The following is a 17,426-nucleotide window of genomic DNA, read 5'->3' as shown; positions in this document are numbered from 1 at the left end:
TGTTGTTGATGATGTCATTGCTGTTGGATAGGACAGAGAGAAATGGAGAGAGGAGGGGAAGACAGAGAGGGGAGAGAAAGACAGACACCTGCAGATCTGCTTCACCACCTGTGAAGTGACTCCCCTGCAGGTGGGGAGCTGGGGTTCGAACCAGGATCCTTATACAGGTCATTGAGCTTTGTGCCACCTGCGCTTAACCCACTGCGCTACCACCCAACCCCCTGGTGTCTGTCTTTCTCTCCCCCTCTCTGTCTTCCCCTCCACTCTCCATTTCTCTCTGTCCTAACAATGATGACATCAACAATAACTACAACAAAAATAAAAAATAAATTTAAAAATAAACTGGCTCCAGAAAGTCACACACCAACGGTATCACACATATGTGGGCACAGGGCTTCCAGGGACAGCCTTGACAATTCCTTTTTTTTTTTAATTGGATAGAGACAGAGAGAAATTGAAAGAGGAGGAGGGAGAGATAGAGAGAGACAGACATCTGCAGCCCTGCTTCACTGCTCATGAAGCTTTTGCCCTGCAGGTGGGGACCAGGATTCTTGTGCATTGTAACGTGTATACTTAACCATGTGCGCCACCATCTGGTCCTCTTTCATTTTTTCAGGTTACCATGTGCAAGGACGTTGGTTTGAGCCCCTGCTCCCCACATACAGGGGGAAAGCTTCACAATTCTGTCTCTCTCCCTCTCTATCTCCCCCCTCTCTCTCCCCTCAATTTCTTTGTCTCATCAAATAAAGAAAAACAAAACAACAGAAAGGGAAACTCAAAGCAGGATCTGACTGAGTTTGGAGTAGGGCACCAAAGTAAAAATCTCTGGGTGGAGGGTGAGGTGGATGCTCAGCTTCACTGGTGGGAGGTGGGGATGGGATGAGACAGTCTTTTGGTGGTGGGAATGGTGTTTATGTACACTCCTATTAACTTGTAGTCATATAAATCACTATTTGATTAATATGAGTAAAAAAAAAAAAAGAAAAAGACATTGCGGCATTCAACTTCCGGAGGCAGACCTACGAGCAGCAGATCGCTTTCTCTCCTCTCCTCTCCTCTCCTCTCCTCTCCTCTCCTCTCCTCTCCTCTCCTCTCCTCTCCTAGATCAACTAGGAATACCAAAGGAGACCACCCGGACCAAAACAAGACAGGACTAGAATGACCACAGGAACCCAGTAAATCATCCGTGAGTACAAACACGTGTGGCTGGTGACAGAGAGGAGAGAGGAGCCTAAGGACAGATTAAGTGACTGCTAACAGTTCAGCAGTTTATCAGTTGAGACACCACCTCCAGTCTGCTCCACCAACAAGGGGACAGCTTAAGGGAGGAGAGGACTCCCCAGAGACTCACCAAGTGCAACTCTGAGTCTCCATTGCTACTACCCTCAGAACCTGGAGCAGCGACAGGGAGGGACACCAGGGGACAGAGATCTAACCAGGAAACTCAGGGAGAAGACCTATACCTCGGTGGCATAGCTGAGGGGCTGTGAAAGTCTCTTTGCATAACCACTGCATTATCTCTGCCACACCCTGCTTTATCTCTTGGTCAGGAGTCAGTGATTAAGCTGAAGCCTATTGATAGTTTAAAAGCCCTCAGGCTCCCATAGCCTACAGGGAAGAAAAAAAAAGAGGCTTTTAAACCACTGAGCTCCAACTCAGAGATTTAAATACTACTGAAACAACTGTTAACTTCCACCACAGTGAACCCTTTAATTAACTTACTTAGACACAAGTCAATCCAATAGTGATCAATAATTTGAAAATAGTGATCAATAATTTGAAAAGTACTGATAAAGGGAACTCACAACATAATATATAAAATGGTTAAAACAACAAGAAGAAATATTGGAGAATCGAACCAGGACAAGAACCCAGCTAAAGGTCCTCCAGAGGGTGAAGCACAAAATAACGAGTTCAACATCCAAACATTAGTTAAGGAAATAATAACAGGAGTGAGTAAAGAATTTGAAAAAATTATAATCAGAAATACAGGCACAACAAATGAGAATATGGAAGAAAATACTAATTATCTCATGGTTATTAGAGAGCTGAAAACTGAAATCGCTGAGCTAAGAATACAACTAGCTGAACAAGCTAAAACAGTATCAGAGCAGGGCAACAAAGTAGATGAACTCCAGAAAACAGTAGAGGGCAGAGAGAATAGAATCTATGAGGCTGAAGACAGAATTAGCAAGATTGAGGATGAATTAGAGACAACTAAAAAAGAAGTAAGAGATCTCAAAAAGAGATTAAGAGATGCTGAAAACAACAACAGAGTCCTATGGGATGACTTCAAAAGAAACAATATACGCATTATTGACATACCAGAGGAAGAAAGAGAAGGAGAGGAAGAAAGCATTTTCCAGGCCATAATAGCTGAAAATTTCTCTAGTCTAGACAACATCAAAGACATAAAGATTCAAGAAGCCCAGAGAGTCCCAAACAGAATTAACCCAGACCTAACGACACCAAGACATATCATACTTAGAATGGAAAGGAATAAGGATAAAGAAAGGATCCTGAAGGCTGCAAGAGAAAAAACAAAGAGTCACCTACAAAGGAAAAACCATAAGATTAGCAGCAGACTTCTCCATACAAACACTACAGGCCAGAAGAGAATGGCAAGATATCTATGGAGTGCTCAATGAGAAAGGCTTTCAGCCAAAAATACTATATCCTGCTAGACTGTCATTCAGACTAGATGGAGGCACCAAAACCTTCTCAGACAAGCAACAGTTGAAGGAATCAACCATCACCAAGCCTGCCCTGAAAGAAGTTCTGAAAGGTCTCCTATAAACAATCAGACCACCAAAAATAGGACATATATCAAAACACTCTAAAACTCTACAAGAATGGCGTTAAAATATCTTCAATCTTTGATATCAATAAATGTCAATGGCCTGAATTCACCTATTGAAAGACACAGAGTAGCAAGATGGATCAGAAAACACAACCCAACAATATGCTGTCTACAGGAAACCCATCTAACTCAACAAACAAACACAGACTCAAAGTGAAAGAATGGAAAACTATCATACAAGCCAATGGCCCACAAAAAAGGGCAGGAACAGCTATTCTCATATCTGACATGATAGACTTTAAAATAGATAAGATTTTAAAAGATAGGAATGGACACTACTTAATGCTCAGAGGATCAGTCAATCAAGAGGACTTAACAATTATTAACATCTATGCACCCAATGAGAACCCATCTAAATATATCAAACTTCTACTGAAAGAGCTACAGCAATATATTAACAGTAACACAATCATAGCAGGGGACTTCAACACCCCACTCTCTCAACTTGACAGATCATCCAGGCAGAAAATCAATAAAGACATAAGGGAGCTAAATGAAGAGATAGATAAACTAGAACTATTGGACATTTTCAGAGTCATTCATCCCAAGAAACTGGAATACACATTTTACTCAAATCCACATGGGTCATTCTCAAGGATAGACCATATGTTAGGCCACAAAGACAGCATCAGCCAATTCAAGAGCATTGAAATCATCCCAAGCATCTTCTCAGACCACAGTGGAATTAAACTAACACTTAACAATCAACAAAAGATTAGTAACAGTGCCAAAATGTGGAAGCTCAACAGTACACTTCTTAACAACTTCTGGGTCAAAGAGGAATCAAGGAAGAAATCAAAATGTTTCGAGAGTTCAATGAAAATGAAGACACAAGCTATCAAAATATTTGGGATACAGCTAAAGCAGTCCTAAGAGGGAAGTTCATAGCTATACAAGCACACATTAGGAAACAAGAAAAAGCACAAATAAACAGCCTGATTGCACATCTTAAAGACCTAGAAGAACAACAACAAAGGAACCCTAAAGCAACCAGAAGGACAGAAATCACTAAAGTTAGGGGAGAAATAAATAACATTGAGAATAGGAAAACCATACAAAAGATCAACGAAAGTAAATGTTGGTTCTTCAAAAGAGTAAACAAAATTGACAAACCTTTAGCCAGACTCACAAAACAAAAAAGGGAGAAGACCCAAATAAATCAGATAGTAAATGAAAGAGGAGAAATCACAACAGACACTGCAGAAATTCAACATATCATGCGAGGCTTCTATGAACAACTATATGCCACCAAGCTAGAGAACCTGGAAGAAATGAACGATTTCCTAGATACCTACCAACTTCCAAAACTAAGTAAAGAGGAAGTGGATAACATGAACAGGCCCATCACAGCTAATGAAATTGAGACAGTTATCAAAAATCTCCCCAAAAATAAAAGTCCTGGAGTACCTCCCTAATACTTCCTCTCCACTTTTCCAAGCTTTGGGTCCATGATTGCTCAACAATTTGTTTGGCTTTGTATGTTAACTCTCTTTTCAGTCACCAGGTTCCAGGTGTCATCAGGATGCCGGCCAGACTTCCCTGGATTGAAGACCCCACCAATATGTCCTGGAGCTCAGCTTCCCCAGAGACCCACCCTACTAGGGAAAGAGAGAGGCAGACTGGGAGTATGGACCGACCAGTCAACGCCCATGTTCAGCGGGGAAGCAATTACAGAAGCCAGACCTTCTACCTTCTGCAACCCACAATGACCCTGGGTCCATGCTCCCAGAGGGATAGAGAATGGGAAAGCTATTGGGGGAGGGGGTGGGATATGGAGATTGGGCGGTGGGAATTGTGTGGAGTTGTACCCCTCCTACCCTATGGTTTTGTTAATTAATCCTTTCTTAAATAAAAATAAAAAATAATAAATAATAAAAGTCCTGGACCAGATGGTTTTACAAATGAATTCTACAAAACCTTCAAAGAAGAACTAATACCTCTACTTTTAAAAATCTTCCAGAAGATTGAAGACACTGGAATACTCCCTGCCAGCTTCTGTGAAGCCAACATCACCCTGATACCAAAAGCAGACAGGGATACAACCAAAAAAGAAAACTACAGACCAATATCTCTGATGAACATAGATGAGAAAATATTAAACAAAATTCTAGCCAACCGGATACAGCAGTATATCAAAAAGATTGTTCACCATGACCAAGTGGGGTTTATCCCAGGCATGCAAGGTTGGTTTAATATACGTAAATCAATCAATGTGATCCACCACATCAACAAATGCAAGACCAAAAACCACATGGTCATATCAATAGATGCAGAGAAAGCCTTTGACAAAATACAACATCCCTTTATGATCAAAACACTACAAAAAATGGGAATAGATGGAAAATTCCTGAAGACAGTGGAGTCTATATATAGCAAACCTACAGCCAACATCATACTCAATGGTGAAAAACTGGAAGCATTTCCACTCAGATCAGGTCCTAGACAGGGCTGCCCCCTATCACCATTACTATTCAACATAGTGTTGGAAGTTCCTGCCATAGCAGTCAGGCAGGAGCAAGGAATTAAAGGGATACAGATTGGAAGAGAAGAAGTCAAACTCTCCTTATTTGCAGATGACATGATAGTATACATAGAAAAACCTAAAGAATCCAGCAAGAAGCTTTTGGAAATCATCAGGCAATACAGTAATGTGTCAGGCTATAAAATTAACATTCAAAAGTCAGTGGCATGCCTCTATGCAAACACTAAGTTAGAAGAAATTGAAATCCAGAAATCAATTCCTTTTACTATAGCAACAAAAACAATAAAATATCTAGGAGTAAATCTAACCAAGGAAATGAAAGACTTGTATACTGAAAATTATGAGTCACTACTCAAAGAAATTGAAAAAGACATAAAGAAGTGGAAAGATATTCCATGTTCATGGGTTGGAAGAATTAACATCATCAAAATGAATATATTACCCAGAGCCATCTACAAATTTAATGCTATCCCCATCAAGATCCCAAGCACATTTTTTAGGAAAATAGAAAAAATGCTACAAATGTTTATCTGGAACCAGAAAAGACCTAGAATTGCCAAAACAATCTTGAGAAAAAAGAACAGAACTGGAGGCATCACACTCCCAGATATCAAACTATATTTTAGGGCTGCTGTCATCAAAACTGCTTGGTACTGGAACATGAATAGACACACTGACCAGTGGAATAGAATTGAGAGCCCAGAAATGAGGCCCCACACCTATGGACATCTAATCTTTGACAAAGGTGCCCAGGCTATTACATGGGGAAAGCAACAAATGGTGTTGGAAACAATGGGCTGAAACATGCAGAAGAATGAAACTGAATCACTGTATTTCACCAAATACAAAAGTAAATTCCAAGTGGATCAAGGACTTGGATGTTACACCACAAACTATCAAATACTTAGAGGAAAATATTGGCAGAACTCTTTTCCACATAAATTTTAAAGACATTTTCAATGAAACTAATCCAATTACAAAGAAGACTAAGGCAAGTATAAACCTATGGGACTACATCAAATTAAAAAGCTTCTTCACAGCAAAAGAAACCACTACCCAAACCAAGAGACCCCTCACAGAATGGGAGAAGATCTTTACATGCCATACATCAGATAAGAGTTTAATAACCAACATATATAAAGAGCTTGCCAGACTCAACAACAAGACAACAAATAACCCCATCCAAAAATGGGGGGAGAACTTGGACAGAATATTCACCACAGAAGAGATCCAAAAGCCGAGAAACACATGAAAAAATGCTCCAAGTCTCTGATTGTCAGAGAAATGCAAATCAAGACAACAATGAGATATCACTTCACTCCTGTGAGAATGTCATACATCAGAAAAGGTAACAGCAGCAAATGCTGGAGAGTGTGTGGGGTCAAAGGAACCCTCCTGCACTGTTGGTGGGAATGCAAATTGGTCCAACCTCTGTGGAGAACAGTCTGGAGAACTCTCAGAAAGCTAGAAATGGACCTACCCTATGATCCTGCAATTCCTCTCCTGGGGATATATCCTAAGGAACCCAACACATCCATCCAAAAAGATCTGTGTACACATATGTTTTTGGCAGCACAATTTGTAATAGCCAAAACCTGGAAGCAACCCAGGTGTCCAACGACTGATGAGTGGCTGAGCAAGTTGTGGTATATACACACAATGGAATACTACTCAGCTGTAAAAAATGGTGACTTCACCGTTTTCAGCCAATCTTGGATGGACCTTGAAAAAATCATGTTGAGTGAAATAAGTCAAAAACAGAAGGATGAATATGGCTCACTCTCAGGCAGAAGTTGAAAAACAAGACCAGAAAAGAAAACACAAGTAGAACCTGAAATGGAATTGGCATATTGCACCAAAGTAAAAGACTCTGGGGTGGGTGGGTGGGGAGAATACAGGTCCATGAAGGATGATAAATGACATAGTGGGGGTTGTATTGTTAAATGGGAAACTGGGGAATGTTATGCATGTACAAACTATTGTATTTACTGTTGAATGTAAAACATTAATTTCCCAATAAAGAAATAAATTAAAAACAAAACAAAAATAGTTCATTACAACCCCATGTCAAGTACATTCCCTGGTGTGTGTGGGGGAGACAAAACCAAATAAACCATCATAAATGTGTAGCATATCTTCTCTGTGTGTCTCCATCTCTGATTCTCTCTCTCATCACAATAAAGAAAGCAAATATAAAAGGAAAAGGCAGGGGAGTTGAGCGGTAGTGCAGCAGGTTAAGCGCAGGTGGCACAAAGCAGAAGGATTGGTGTAAGGATCCCGGTTCGAGCCCCCGGCTCCCCACCTGCTGGAGAATCACTTCACAAGCGGTGAAGCAGGTCTGCAGGTGTCTATCTTTCTCTCCCCCTCTCTGTCTTCCCCTCCAATCTCCATTTCTCTCTGTCCTATCCAACAACAATAATAACTACAACAACAATAAAACAACAAGGGCAACAAAAGGGAATAAATAAAATACTAAAAAAAAAAAAAAAAAAAAAGGAAAAGGCATACAATGGGAGAAGTTTTGAAGTTTGTATTCATTTAGCCCCAGCAAAGGCAGCCTCAGACAACTTGCCCAGGTGCCTGGGCCCTCCCTCCCTCTCTCCCCACTGCCTGTGGAGTGAGCACTGTTGTCGCTATTCAGTAAGTATTCAACTCTTCATAAGGACAGCTCAGGGCAGTGGGGCAGTACCAGCAATAGCTGACCTGGCTCTCAGGCCCAAGACCTCAAAGGTCACAGGTTCTATCCCCAGCACCATCATAGGTCAGAGTAGACTCTCTCTCAGTGAATATAGATAGGATAAGTGAATATGGAGGGGTGGAAACAGCATAATGTCTATGCAGATGACTATTTTGTTGCCACAAGGATTACTACTGAGGCTCAGGGGCTCAGTGCCTGCACAACAAATCCACTGCTCCTGGCAGCCATTTTTTTTGTAAATTAAAAAAAAATTATGTTTATTTATTCCCTTTTGTTGTCCTTGTTTATTTTTTATTGTTGTAGTTATTATTGATGTCATTGTTGTTGGATAGGACAGAGAGAAATGGAGAGAGGAGGAAGACAGAGAGCGGAAGAGAAAGACACCTGCAGACCTGCTTCACCACCTGTGAAGCGACTCCCCTGCAGGTGGGAAGCCAGGGGCTCAAACCGGGATCCTTACGCTGGTCCTTGATCCGCTGCGCTACTGCCCAACTCCTGCTGGCAGCCATGTTTTCCTTATTTTTTAATTTTATTTTATTTTATTACTTTTGATAGGACAGAGAGAAATTGAGATGGAAGGGGGAGACAGAGAAGGGAGAGAGAGAGAGAGAGGCTTGAAGACTGCTTCACCATTCTTAAATCTTCCTCCCTGCAAGTGGGGAATGGGGGCTTGAACCTGGGTCCTAGCACATGGTACACTCAACCAGGTGCACCACAGCCTGGCCCCCACAAACGAATTTTCATGCCTGAGGTTCTGAGCTACCAGATTCAGTTGTCAGTAGCATTGTAAGCCAGAGCTGAGCAATGCTCTGGTTAAAGTGAAAAAGAGGGGGTTAGGCGGTAGCGCAGTGGATTAAGTGCACATGGTGTGAAGCGCAAGGACCGGTGTAAGGATCCCAGTTCAAGCCCCCAGGTCCCCACCTGCAGGGGAGTCGCTTCACAGGCGATGAAGCAGGTCTGCAGGTGTCTATCTTTCTCTCCCCCTCTCTATCTTCCCCTGCTCTCTCCATTTCTCTCTGTCCTATCCAACAACGACATCAATGACAATAATAGTAATAACCACAATAACGATAAAACAACAAGGGCAACAAAAGGGGGAAAAAATAGCCTCTAGGAGCAGTGGATTCATGTACCAAGCCCCAGCAGTAACCCTGGAGGCAAAAATAAAATAGAAAGAAATAAAATGAATATAAGAATAAGCCTAAGAAAAAAAAGAGAACAGCTTCACTGCCTCTTGTTTCCCGGTGTGCATGGAATTTAGTCAAATCCCTCCTGCCGGCCTCTGACTAGCTCAGGGGCCCAGGCCAGGCAGCAAGTACAGTACATGGACCTGGTGGGGAGGTGAGGGCCTGGGAGAAAATGCTACAGGGCCTCCGGCAGGGGCCTCCAAGGCTTCAGTGTTGACTGCAGGTCTGCTGCGGCTCCCTGCAGAAAGTGCGGGGGTCCCTTTAGTACCACCCAGAAGAGGTCTCTGAGTGCAGGACCAGGCTCCTTGTAGCATAGATAGAATAACAGAAGTTCATTAGGTCTCCCCTGAAAGCGGCAGTGAGAATTTGGGGAACTCTCCCAAGGAGCTATGATGGGGTCTCTAGGGCCATAGGTCTGAAAGGCAGGCTCTCTCTCCTCCCCAGGCAAGGGGGTGCCTCTAGCACCAACCCCAGGAGGACCCACATTCTCGGAGGCTCAGATCCAGCCAGTTCGTTTCCAGAAAGGTCCAGCCCACCCCGCCTAGCAAATGGCCTGGAGGGGCGGGAGTGAGGTGCAGGCAGTAAGAACTCTGTGGTCCAGGCCTGGCGCCAACGGGACAAGCACACCCCCTGCAGGTCAGCTGGAGAATGCGCTGTTGCCAGGACGGAGTTGGCCTGCAGCCCCCACCCAGAGTAAAGTTGTAAGGTCCAAAGGGAGGGTGGGGTCCTAGGGTGCACGCAAGGGGGCTGGGAGAAGTCACCAGGGCAGCGTCCTGCAGTGTGCCTGGGTCCCTGGACATTTCAGTCCAACTGGGGGTGGGGGGGGCGCACTACTCTGCCGATTAAGGCATACTGGCTTGAGGGAGCCCCAGGGAGGAGTAGGGCTTTGCCAACCTGACACCCCAACTCTGTCTCCACCCAGGCTCTTCTGGGCTTTTTTGAGTGGTCAGTGCTCACACCATGCCTCTCAGTCCACACTTTCTGGAGGTGTGGGGATCCCTTTAGATCAACCCAGAAGAGCTGGACAAATATGCTGTGTCCTAGGGTCCTCCTGGATGCACAGTTCCCATGAGATGACCACCCACCTCTGCACCCTGGAAGGCTAGAACAGGGTGGGGCAGGGGCATCTGGGCTGGAGCCACTGGCAGCCAGCTGGTTGGCTCCTTCCTCCGTGTAAACACAGCAATTAAGCCTCCTTCTAATTGCAGGTGATTAATTAGCTGGTAATTGAGCCTCCCCCAGCAGCTCTACAGTCTGGGAAGAGCTAACGAACTTCACCTGCTCTCCCTGAGCTTCGCAGGTGCCCTGCAGGTGGGGGGGTGTCCCAGCTGTGGGAGGTGGGGGTGGTAGGGAGTGGGGAATAAAGCCCACACTCTGGCCTAGGTTCTGGGCCGTGCTCTGAGTCGCTCACATCCACATGCATCCACCTGAGTCTGGCTCCTGCAGCATAGAGAGCAGCTACAGTGTAGAAAGGCTCCTGGAAGGGCAGCCCTGGGGACAAAGTACAGGCAATTGCGCCTCCAGGCACCCCACCCATTGTAGTGGGAAGCTGCAGCAGCCAGCCCAGGCTTGCCTCCTCCCCCAGGCTCCCTGCTTCTCCCAGCTGATGCAACAGGAAGGCTCCAGAGCCCTGCTTGCCCGCTCAGTCCCCAGGGGTGGCAGCTCTCCAGGTCTTTCTGAAGGGGCAATTGATCTGGGGGACTGTAAACTCTTCGTCCAAGAGCCCAGGACAGGGAACTATGGTGTGAAACTGTCACCACATGTCAGGAGACAGAAATCACAATCCCAGAGCCGTTCAAGTCTAGGCCAAGTTCAGAGGCAGACTGATAAGCCTCCAAGAGGCTGGGAAGAGCAGAATTGGGGGTGGAGGGTGGGGTGCAGGGACACACACTGCAATTACTACCGCATTTATTCCAGGTGTGGCACCTGGACCCCCCCCCCAAGCCCCACAGACCCTCTGCCCCTTGTGACCTCCATTTTCTGTTCTCCAGCCATGATCATGTCATTCCTAGACCATAGAGCAGGTGACTTTGTCAGCAAACAGATGCCCTTGAGCACATCTGGACCGGACTGTGTCATGCCACCGGGTGGTGCTCCAGAGTCGGGTAGAGCCCTGCCTGCTGACCATCTCACTCTCAGGAGACAAGGTGCTGGCTGCCAGTTGGGGCTGTCACAGATAAAGTTGCTATAGAGCTTGGCTCTTTCATGAATATTTATGTGGACAGGTTTTAATCTTCTTTAACTCATTAACTTTGACCAGAGCGCTGCTCAGTTCTGATTTATGGTGGTGCCAGAGACTGAACTTGGGGTCTAAGAGCCTCAGGTGCAAAAGTCTGTGGCATAAACCACTATACTATCTCCCTGCCACAGAGTATTTTCCCTTCTGTGGAATAAAGGTTCAGGAATATGTCTGCTGGGTTACAAGGTGAGTGAATGTCTAGGGTTTGTTTGTTTGTTTGTTTAAATTGCTACCTGGATTATTGCTGGGGCTTGAGCTGTACAAGGAATCCATTCCTCTTAATGGCTATTTTTCACTTTTTATTTACTCAGGGTAGAGACAGAGAGAAATTGAGTGGTCTGGGAGGTGACACAGTGGATAAGTCATTGACCTCTAAAGCGTGAGGTCCTGAGTTTGGTCCCTGGCAGCACATGTGCCAGAGTCATGTCTGGTTCTTTCTCTCTCTCCTCCTATATTTCTCATAAAGAAATAAAATCTTTAAAAGAGAGAGAGAGGAAATTGAAAGGGTAGGGAGAAAGAAAGAGAGAGAGGCATCTGCAGACTTGCTTTACTGTTCATAAAGCTTCCCTCCTGCAGGTGGGAACTGGGAGGCTTCAAGCTGGGTCCAAGCACACGGTGACTTGTGCTCTCTTTCAGATGCACCAGTGCCTAGCCCCTGTAGGGTTCATTTTTCTCAATGTCATACTGGAGAGTGAACCCAGGAGCTGATGCATATTTTTGAATGAGAGAGAGGAGAGGGAAAGAAGGAAGAGACACGGTGGCACCAATTCATCCTCCATGGAACTTTCCTGGTGATGTCCATGGTGAGCCCACATGGAACATGGCCTTGAACCCAGGGTGTCACATATAGCAGGGCATGTGCTTTTGTGGGTGCGCTCTCTCGGGGTCCCTAATGTTTATTTTTAGAAACTGTCAATAAGGGCAGAGCAGTGGTACACCTGGTTAAGTGCAAACATTACCATGTGCAGGATGTGAATTCAAGCTCCCAGTCCCCACCTGTAGAAGGTAGCTTCAACAGTGGTTAAGTAGGTCTGCAAGTATCTCTTTATCTCTCTCTCTCTCTTCCCTCTCAATTGCTCTCTGCTGTATCACAATAAATAAAAATAAATTGTCACTCACCAGCAGTGTTCTTTTGCTTTTAATTTTTTTAAATTTCTTTTTTTTGTAAATATTTTTCTTTATTCCCTTTTATTGCCCTTGTTGATTTATTGTTGCAGTTATGATTGATGTTGTTATTGGTTAGGACAGAGAGAAATTGAGAGAGGAGAAGACAGAGAGGGGGAGAGAAAGATAGACACCTGCAGACCTGCTTCACCGCTTTGAAGCAACTCCCCTGCAGGAGGGGAGCCGGGGGCTGGAACTGGGATCCTTATGCCGGTCCTTGTGCTTTGCGCCACCTGAGTTTAACCCACTGCACTACCGCCTGACTCCCTTTTTAATTTCTAAATGGGAGAAAGAACACCAGAGCATTACTCTGACACCTGTGATGCCAGGGATTGAACTCAGGGCCTCATAATCTTAGGTTCAAGACTCTAGCCACTGTGCCACCTCCCATGCTACCAAAGTATCAGTGTTTTGTTTGTTTGGTTTAGTTTTCTGTTTCTTTGTTTTTCTTGATGAGACACAGAGAAATTGAGAGGGAAAGAGAAAATAGTGGGGTGTTGATGAGGAGCAGTGGATTTGTAATATTAGCCATTCTGACTGTGTGTGGTGGTATCACACAATGGTTTGAGGGGATAATTTTATTTTTAAAAAATTATATGTTTAATAAAAGAGAAAGAAAAAAGAGACAGGGGCGTCACATCTGACACATGTGATACTGGCATCATGCTTGTGAGTCCAACACCTTACCCACAGCACTACCTTCTGGGCCACAGGTGTGAGTTTGGTGGTGTGAGTTTCCATCCCCAGTGGACACCGATGTGGAGCTCCTATGCAGAGGTTGGCTTGCCACCTGCACAACTTCACTGAGATGTCTCTTCATGCCTGTGGTCCACATGCATTTTTTTTTTCCTTTCAATTTAACTGAAGTGGGGACAGATGGTGGTGTACCTGATTGAGTGCACATGTGCAAGGAACTGGGTTTGAGCCCCGGCTCCCCACCTGGAAGGAAGGAAGCTTCACAAATGGTAAAAAGCAAGTACTGGAGGTGTCTCTCTGTTTATCTCACTATCTCTCCCTTCCCCCCTCGATTTCTATTTGTCTCTATGCAAAAAAAATACATGAATAAATTAAAATTATATATATGGAGATGGAAAGAATATTTTTAAACATTATAGTTTTTATTATTATTTTAATATTGATTCCCTTTTGTTGCCCTTATTGTTGTAGTTATTATTATTGTTATTATTGATGTCATTGTTGTTGGATAGGACAGAGAGAAATGGAGAGAGGAGGGGAAGACAGGGGGGAGAGAAAGACAGACACCTGCAGACCTGCTTCACCACCTGTGAAGCGACTCCCCTGCAGGTGGGGAGCTGGGGGGGCTCGAACTGGGATCCTTACGCCGACCCTTGTGCTTCGCGCCACCTGCGCTTAACCCACTGTGCCACTGCCCAACTCCCGGAAAGATTTTTTTTTTAATGGAAAGAAGATCATAAGAGAAGAAAAAGTTGGGGGGGGGGCTGTGCAGTAGCACACCAGGTTAAGTGCACATAGTGCAAAGTGCAGGGACCTGCATAAGGATCCCAGTTCCAGACTCTGGCTCCCCAACTGCAGGGAGGTCACTCCACAAGCGGTGAAGCAGGTCTGCAAGTGTCTATCTTTCTCTCCCCTTCTCATCTTCCTCTCCTATCTCCACTTCTGTCCTATCTAACAACAATAACAGTAACAACAATGGAAAAAGATGGTGGGGACTGCACTAGCACAGTGGGTTAAGTGCACACGGTGTGAAGCTCAACTACCTGCGTAAGGATCCTGGTTTCAGCCCCTGGCTCCCCACCTTCAGGGGAGTCGTTTCACAAGTGGTGAAGCAGGTCTGCAGGTGTCTATCTTTCTCTCCCCCCTGTCTTCCCCTCCTCTCTCCATTTCTCTCTGTCCTGTACAACAACAATAATAATACAACAATAACAATAACAAGGGCAATGGTAACAAAATAGGAAAAATGGCCTAAAATAGGAGCAGTGGATTTGTAATGCAGGCACCGAGGCCCAGCAATAACCCTGGAGGCAATAAATAAATAAGAAAAAGTCAGGCGAAGAGTAGATAGCATAATGGTTATGTGAAGAGACTCTCTCGTACCTGAGGCTCCAAATACTCTGCACCACTATCAACCAGAGCTGAGCAGTGTTCTGGTAGAAAAGAAAAGGAAAGGAAAGGAAAGGAAAGGAAAGGAAAGGAAAGGAAAGGAAAGGAAAGGAAAGGAAAGGAAAGGAAGAAGAGAAGAGAGGAGAAGAGAAGAGGGAAGGGAAGGGAAGGGAAGGGAAGGGAAGGGAAGGGAAGGGGAGGGTAAGGGAGAGAAGGGAAGGGAAGGGAAGGGAAGGGAAGGGAAGGGAAGGGAAGGGAAGGGAAGGGAAAGGAAGGAAAGGAAAAGGCCCTCTTATGCAATGGAAGCATGAAATGAGTATTGACTCCATTTCAAAACACACACACACCCTGAGGGCATGGCAGTTTAATTCTCTGAGCTCTCACTGATTTGACATCTCCCTGGGGTGGAAAAAGCCCCCCAGCAGGCTTTACTCAAGAAGCAGTGGGCCTCAGAGGCAAATCCAGGTGTGCATGGACCAGGCAGCTGCTCTGCTTCCCAAGTACCTGGTTGGGGTAGGGATAGGGAGTACTGTGTGCAGACTCTCCCACAGAAGCCTAACAGCAGCCTCTGGGTCCATACCAGACACCCACTCTGCGTGGGCCAGGCTTAGGAAATGAGGCATCTTTCCCACACCCTAGGGCCTGGTGTAGAGGCCTGAGATCTTTGGATCTCCCTCCCCCTTGGGTGCCAGGAGACCTGGACACGATGTGACACAGACCAAAGTCTACTGTGCTGCTGCCTCACCACTGCCCAGCACACCTGGAGAACTTCCCACCCAGCTAAACCCAGCCCAGCCCAGGATCACCAGGACCCCACAGAGGCCCTCAGGGCACCCAGGGCCCAATGACCCTTGCTTGGAAAATGTTCTCTTGCCCCAAGGTCAGCTTTTTGTATCCGTTTAAAAGCCTGTCTATATTGTGATTCACCCCAGAACCCGCCCACACCCACACTCCCTTTGAGGAGGTGACTTTTTGCTCTCAGTCCTCCCCAGACATCTGACCAGTGCAGTTCACTCCCCCAAATCTGCCTGCACTCCTGCTGAGTCTGTATTTTCACATTCATCCCTTGGTAAATCTGATCTGTCACAAAATAATAATAATAATAGTAACAATAATAATAATAATAATAAAGTGTGTATATTCAAAATTGGGACAGTTGTCTGAGGAGGCTAAAGAAAGCATTAGAGTGGGAGTCGGGGGGTAGTGCAGTGGGCTAAGCGCACGTGGCACAAAGCGCAAGGCCCGGCATAAGAATCCTGGTTCGAGCCCCCGGCTCCCCACCTACAGGGCAGTCGCTTCACAGGCAGTGAAGCAGGTCTGTAGGTGTCTTATCTTTTTCTCTCCCTCTCTGTCTTCCCCTTCTCTCTTCATTTCTCTCTGTCCTATCTAACAACAGCCACATCAATAACAACAACAATAATAACTACAACAACAATGAAAAACAACAAGAGCAACAAAATAGAAAATAAATAATTTAATTTAAAAAAAGAAAGAAAGCATTAGAGCAGGCTGGGTGGTAGCACACATGGTGCAAAGAGCAAGGACCAGCATAAGGATCCTGGTTTGAGCCCCAGCTCCCCACCTGCAGAGGGGTTGCTTCACAAGCAGTGAAGCAGGTCTGCAGGTGTCTATCTCTCTCCCCCTCTGTCTTCCCCTCCTCTCTCTATTTCTCTCTGTCTTATCCAACAACAACAACAATACCAATAATAACAACAACAATAATAACAACAAGGGCACAAAATGAGAAAAATGGCTTCCATGAGCAGTGGATTCGTAGTGCAAGCACTGAGCCCCAGTGATATAACCCTGGAGGGAAAGAAAGAGAGAGAGAGGAGAGGAGAGGAGAGGGGAGAGAGAAAGAGAGGGAGAGAGAAAGAAAGAAAGAAAGAAAGAAAACAAACTAGAATGGTCTTAGGAAGACAACATAATGGTTCTACAAAAGCTTTTCATGCCTGAGGCTCTGAGGTCCCAGGTTCAATCCCCAGCCCTACCATAAGCCAGAACTGAGCAGTGCTCTGGTCTTTCTTTCTTTCCCCTCTCATATAAAATAAAATATCACACACACACACACACACACACACACACACACACACACACACACACACACGTCCCAGGTCAGATAGCAGATGTCACTACAGCCATCTGGGAAGGAGGCTCTGTGAAATCCCAAAGCCAGGAGGAAACCCACTGTGGGCAGAAGCCACCTGTGCCCTTGTATGCCTGTGACTGCTGTCCTAGCCTACACCTACTCTCATTCAGCTGCCTCAGAGGGTGCAGATAGGATCCAAAGCCTTTGCTTGGTACAGTGGTATTCTTCTGGGGAGATCCTCTAAAAGTATTTTTGAGGGCAAGGGAAGTACCATAATGGTTATAGAAACATACTCTCACACCAGAGGCTCCAAGGTCCCAGGTTCAATCCCCAGCACCACAAGGCAGAACTGAGGAGTACTCAGATAAAAAAAAAAAAAAAAAAAAAGGAGGGGGGGGGGAGAAAAAGAATAAAATAAAAATAAAGGTATTTTGGGGAGTTGGGCAGTGTATACCAGGACCTGGGTTCAAGACCCTGGTTCCCATCTGTAGATGGGAAGTTTCTGAGTAGTGGACAGTACTGTAGGTCTCTCCCCCCACCTCACATCCCTTCCTTCTCAAATTTTCTCTGTCCTATCAAATAAAAGGAGAAAATGACTAACAGAAGTAGTAGATTCATTGTGTAG

This window comes from Erinaceus europaeus, chromosome 10 (assembly GCF_950295315.1).
Source record: "Erinaceus europaeus chromosome 10, mEriEur2.1, whole genome shotgun sequence".
Lineage (NCBI taxonomy): Eukaryota > Metazoa > Chordata > Mammalia > Eulipotyphla > Erinaceidae > Erinaceus > Erinaceus europaeus.
Note: the sequence above shows the minus strand (reverse complement) of the source record.